The sequence below is a fragment of the Cicer arietinum genome, chromosome 6 (genome assembly GCF_000331145.2).
Source record: "Cicer arietinum cultivar CDC Frontier isolate Library 1 chromosome 6, Cicar.CDCFrontier_v2.0, whole genome shotgun sequence".
NCBI lineage: Eukaryota > Viridiplantae > Streptophyta > Magnoliopsida > Fabales > Fabaceae > Cicer > Cicer arietinum.
In genome coordinates this window covers 69,402,543-69,408,893 of record NC_021165.2, presented here as the reverse complement: position 1 = coordinate 69,408,893, position 6,351 = coordinate 69,402,543, and positions in this window count along the sequence as shown.

Genomic DNA, 6,351 nt, shown 5'->3' with positions numbered 1-6,351 from the left:
TAATAATAATAATAATAATAATAATAATAATAATAATAATAATAATAATAATAATAATAATAATAATAATAATAATAATAATAATAATAATAATAATAAAGCTAAATTACATCTGCGGAATTAAGTTAAATGGGGAGAAAAAAAAAGATAAAGGACTAAAACGTTAACTAAAATTAAGTTAAGGGACCACATGTGATATTTAGCCTAATAATAATAATAACCAAAGTTGATGCAATTCCTAACTTTCTCTTTTCTCGTTGTCTTTCTATTATTTGAGTGGTTCTAATATCGTGGTTTTTTATGGCGTAGTTATTAGTGTTCATAATCATGTTATAGGTGGCTTTAACTTGCCATATTGAGGGTGTATTTCATGAATGATTTTCTTCATTGAACTCCAATACATCTGGGTTGTTTTATCCTAAGGAGTTCGGGGTGGATAGTTGAAAGTGTGTCTTGCACAATTTGAGCAGTTTCGCAAAATATCTTAAAGAAAGCGACCTAGTTCACAATATAGTTCATAGATCTAAAAACTAAAACATCTCGTTATGAGATTTTGAAGAAAAGACAACCGAACTTGGGGTTGTCTAACTTATATCAGAATTTCTGATCTCAAGTGATTTAAACTCGCCAGTAGAACATATGAATGTGTATTAATTGGATGTACAGTAAAGAGCAAAACATATAGGTATTATGACCTAAATGCAAAGGATATTGACTTATATGAAAATAAATTCATTTTCAAATCGAGAAATAGTGGAGGCAACGAACCAAGTTACGCTCATGTGACGAAGAGCATTGAAATCAACAAACAAGACGAAATAGAACCTCAAATAAGTAAGAGAGTCATAGTTGCTAAAGATTACAAAATTGATTATACGGTCTATACCTTTGAAAAAGATCATGCAAATCTTCAAGAAGTTTTGTCATCTTTGAATTCAAACTTATGGCAATAAGCTATAAAAGATGGGATAGATTCTGTAGAGTCTAACAAGATTTAACATTTAGTAGAATTGCTTACTAGTTGCAAACCAATAGGTTGTTAATGAGAATTGAAAAAGAAACTAAAACCTGATGGAGTTTTTGATTAATACAAGACTCGCCTTGTAGCCAAATGTTTTAGACAATGAGAAAATATGGATTTCTTCGACACTTTTTCACTGGTCACTAGAACTACATCCATTGGGGTACTCGTCTCATTATAGGTTGTTCATAACTTAGATACACCAAATGAATGTCAAAACCATTTTTTTTTAAATGGTGACTTGTAAGAAGAAATCTATATGGAACAACGTGAAAGTTTTGTGATTCATGTTCAAGAAAACAAGATATGTAAACTTAGATAAATCTACTTATGGTATTAAATAAGCTCTTAAGCATTGAAATGAAAAATTTGATAACTTGATTATTTGAATGAGTGTGAATGAAAGTGACAAATGTATTTTTATAAATATGAAAAATGACATTTGCACTATCACATGTTTCTATGTATATGAATGACGTCAGAGAAGCAAGTGTAAGCATAATAATCTCTTCGTGATTGAAATTTATTTTGAATTTTTTTTTTTCGAAAGTCAAAAAAATTTGAATCTAATGAATTGACCGTAATGGAATTTGAAATTAATAAAAGAACAAAAGCAATTTAGCGGTAAAAGTAACTGACCGTAATATCTTCGATGTTGTTACGTTGTACAAACTAGGGTCGAACATCACAAACCAGGTCATCGGATTGGAATACGAGTACATGTGGGTGCAGGTGGGCCGATTCGGATTTGTAAATAACAAAAGTTGGTACCCGAACCCAACCAAGTTAGAAACCACATTAAGAGTCCAATTCAATCTACTTAAGAAACTTTAAGTATAAAAGCAAAAAAAAAAAAAAATATATCAAATCAACCCTAATTGATCTCCTCTGAAAAGTAATTACGATGGTCTTCCTTGTCACTCTCTCACTTTTGTAGTAAATTCTTATCTCTTTCTCAATTTCTCAACTCTTTTATTCTCAAAGTTCTACAACCTTGTCATTGTCATCTTTCTCAAATTCCGAACTTCTGAATCTTGTTTTTTCTTTTCGTTATCATTTTTTGTTTGTTTTTTGTTTTAAGGTTTTCGTTTTCTAACTCTTTTGTGTTTTTTCTTTTTTAGTCTGAATTGAACAACATTAGTTGGAAAGAGTAAAGACTTCTTCTTCTTATTCTTATCACAAACTAGGTCATCTAGTTGGATTATGGGTACAAATGGGTGTAGGTGGGTCGATTCAGATTTGTAAATAATAATAGTCAGCACCTAAACTCGACCGAGTCGGAAAACTCATTAAGAGTCCAGTTCAATCTACTTAAGAAACAATATGTATAAAAACAAAAACAAAATTCAAATAAACCATAATTCCTCTCCTTTGAGTAGTAGCGGTCGTGGTCTTGTCTATCACTCTTGTAAGTTCATCTGAACAATAACTGATGTGGTCCTCTATCTCACTAAGTTCGTATCTCTTACTTAATTTCTCAACTCTCCCGTTCTTAGAGTTCTACAACTCTGTCATTATCATCTTTCTCAAACTCACAACTTTTGTTGAAGCTTGTTTTTATTTATTACTATCAATTTTTTTTTTCTTTTGTTTTATGGTTTTCATTTTCTAACTCTTTTGTGGTTTTTCTTGTTAGTCTGAACTGTACAACATTGGTTTGATCGAGTAGAGGGTAAAGATTAACAAAGGATATTAAAAGATTGTTAATATTATCTTTCAATATTATGCTTTTACTCTATTTTTACTTGAATTTTATATTACTATTGTGATTATATTTTTCTCATTCTCATTCTTTCTTTTTCTTTATTAATTTTTTTTTTCTGCTTTCTATTTTAGGGTTTACATTTTCTATTTTTTTCGTTATAGTTTTTTAAATGCAATATGAATTTTTTTTTAACATAGGTTGTGCAGATTCATCAAATTACATGTTGTAACGTTGTACACACGTTTTTTTGCAGGTGTTGTTACGTTTTCCATAGAATGTTGTTATGTTCCACACATTGTTGTTCCTGCCGATGTTGTTACGTTGTACAAACTACGGTTGAACATCACAAACCAAGTCACCAGGTCCTCTCTATAAAAACAAAAATATTTCAAATCAACCATAATTCCTCTCCTCTGACCAGAAGTTGTTGTGGTCCTCTTTTTCAGTCTCGTAAGTTCCTTTTTGCACTAGCCTCTCTGGTCTTCTCTCTCATTCTCGTAAGTTCTTATCTGTTTCTGAATTTCTCAACTCACTCGTTCTTATAGCTCTATAACTTTGTCATTATCATATTTCTTAAACTCCTAGATTCCGTTGAATATTGTTTTTACCTTTCTCTATCAATTTTTTTTGTTTTTTGTTTTAAGGTTTTCGTTTTCTAACTCTTTTGTGTTTTTTCTTGTTGGTTTGAACTGAACAACATTGTCTTGAACGAGTAGAGAGTAAAGACTAACTAAGAAAAACACTATTAAAAGGGTTATTTTTTTATCTTTCAATATTATGCTTGTACTACTTTTTTAAAATTTATTTTGAAATTGCTTTTCGAAAGTTAAAAAAAATTGAATTAACTGAATCGACCATAATGGAATTTTAAATTAATAAAATAAAGAAAGGTATTAACCGATAAAGATATTGTCCGAGAGCCATGACTTAATATGATGAGCATTTTGTATATATATTAATTGATAAATTACTTTTATATATGGTAGCTTTCAAACGAATTAAAAGTGTCAACTTGACACACTTCAAAGGTCTAACCTAAAAAAAGATAATTCCATGTTTTAAAAAACCACCGTGAAAAATCTCTTTTGGTGGTAACTTTTGTTTATAAGTTGAATTGAAAATAAAGACAGAAAACTTAGTTTGAATGTAACTTGATGAAGAAAGCATTTCAAGCAATAATTTGCATGAAAAAAAAATGCAAATTCATAGCATTGCACCAAAAGAATGCATAATTAATATAAATAGTTGAGAAAATCCAATCTCATTCATACATTACTATATGAGGACCAGAGCACATAATGATCATGGATCTTAAACAAGAAAAATTGATCAACATTCAACAATAAACATTTGCATATAACTGGAGAAACTATTCAAATAATCTAAAAAATCTCACTTTACATAATATGAACATGCTATTTTAAGGTTGTTTTGAAAAAGTAAAACAAAACTCGTCATTAACAATATTTTTTATGAATAGAAATGGAATTTGTACTCTAACATTTACAACACACACTCACATATTGCGTACTAGTCACTTTCGTTAGATGATATGATTGTTGGAGTTCAAGTGTAAGTGGTTAATCTAACATCGATTAAAAATTGAGGAAATATTTGATATATAAGAGAAGTATTATTATTGTCGCGCTTCTCCAAACTCCTCAATAAGTGGTATCAATAGCTTTTGGTTTGGTTTAGAGAAACAAAACTCTTAGTATGTTATGTTGTTGCAACTTTGTTGATATCCCACATTAGGAAAGAAAGGTTATATTGTAGAAGTGTTGTTTAGGAAAAGTTCTGGCTAAGGAAAGACATAATTATTAAGTGGTCTTTTATGACCCACCTTTCTTCCTGAGATCCTACTTGGTGCACAATTACAATATGTCAAGTTCCGCTATGGTGTTTGGGATAAAGAAATTTGATGGAAGAATCATATTTGTCTTGTGGAAAATTCAAGTCAATATTATGTTGATACAATCAGAATTACACAATGTGTTGGCTAACACATGAACATTGGTTGTCATTGATGCAAGATGTGTGGTTAAATTATGTCGGTTGCTAGAGAATTTCTTGAGAAAACCTACATGGAGATGGAGGTTGCACTATATTTTTCAGCATGGTTTCGACATGGAGACATTTTTTTTGAAGTGGTTTGGCTTCAAGTGAAGTATAATTTTTATGGTGGAGTATGGTGGTTCTTTTGAATTAGGATTGTCAGTGTAGATAATGAAAGTTGAAGATTCGTCAATTTTAATCTAGGTGGAGATTATTAGGTTTGATTGAAATTGAGGATTTGAAAAAGTCTCAAATTGCTTAGAGCATCTACAACCGGAGTGAAAATGAGTTCGTCCGTCAGCGTGTAATTACTTAACTTCCAGTTTTTTGTGGGTTCACCGTTGGAGTTGTGCCAAGGTGTCATCACGGTACTGTCAGGAAGGAACGGTGCTTTATAGCAGTTACTTTTTTTTGTTTTTTTTTTATCTACTTTCACAATTTAATAATAATATAATTATAACCGCTACCTTTTATTAATTTATTAATAATAATAAATTTATAATTTTTTTTATTAATTTATAGCCGTTAACTTCTTTTTAATTTATTAAATAATAATAATTTTGTAACCATTAGTTTTTTTTAGTTAATATACCACCGTTAGTTTTTTTTTTTTCTCTTTTAATAACGATTGTTAGCTCATTAATAGAAACAATTTGTTACTCATACATTTTCTTCACAATTTTTGTTACAGAAGTTTATTAAAGTTTTTATTAACGTACTTTTTTATTTATTTTTCCATTTAAATTAATATTTTAAATTATAATAAAATTAAATATTAATGTATAAATTAAAGTAATGGAATATAATATGATTTTTTAAAAGTTAAACCATAAAAAATGAATGATTTGATTTAGGGTGACGTGGAATCATGTTGAGTTCACCGTTGAAGTAGAAAATGAGTGAATTACTTCAAGATGATGTGGCACAGTGGACCCCATCTAAAGAACCCATATTGAGTTCACCGCCGTAGATGCTCTTAGAATTATAAATGAAGAGAAAGTTGTAGATAATGGTCGTGATTTTTTCTTCGATTTTGGAATTTCCATGTTATTTAATGCTCTAAGATCACAAGAGACTTTGACACCACATTTCAACCCAAAACCTTAATGCTTAAGTGTACGAGTCATCATTCCTTTATTCAAACATTTACCACATTTTTTGTGGACGTGAAACTTTATCACTTACACTTGAATCAAACAATTTCCCCCTCAAGTGTGTGAGTCTCATGCATCATATAGTTGTATTGTCGTTATTACTAACGGTAATGTTATTACCAATTGATTCAACACCAGAATCCACTCATGCTTCCCCACCAAGCCGAATTATAGCTTTGATATCACTTGTTGAAATTCAAATGCAAATGATTAGCTTCACATCAATAAAGAATGGAAAAAATGTGAGAGATATAAGAGAGCTTACTCATATATCGGTCAAAATCTTTCACGTATCGTCGACGTTCATTCCATTTTTACTATTGGGCTCCCTCACACTCTCCAATAGTAATTGTCATTATCAATTTGATATTTGGAATGTGGTTTTGAATAGCAAATTCTAAATTTGTCTCGGCATT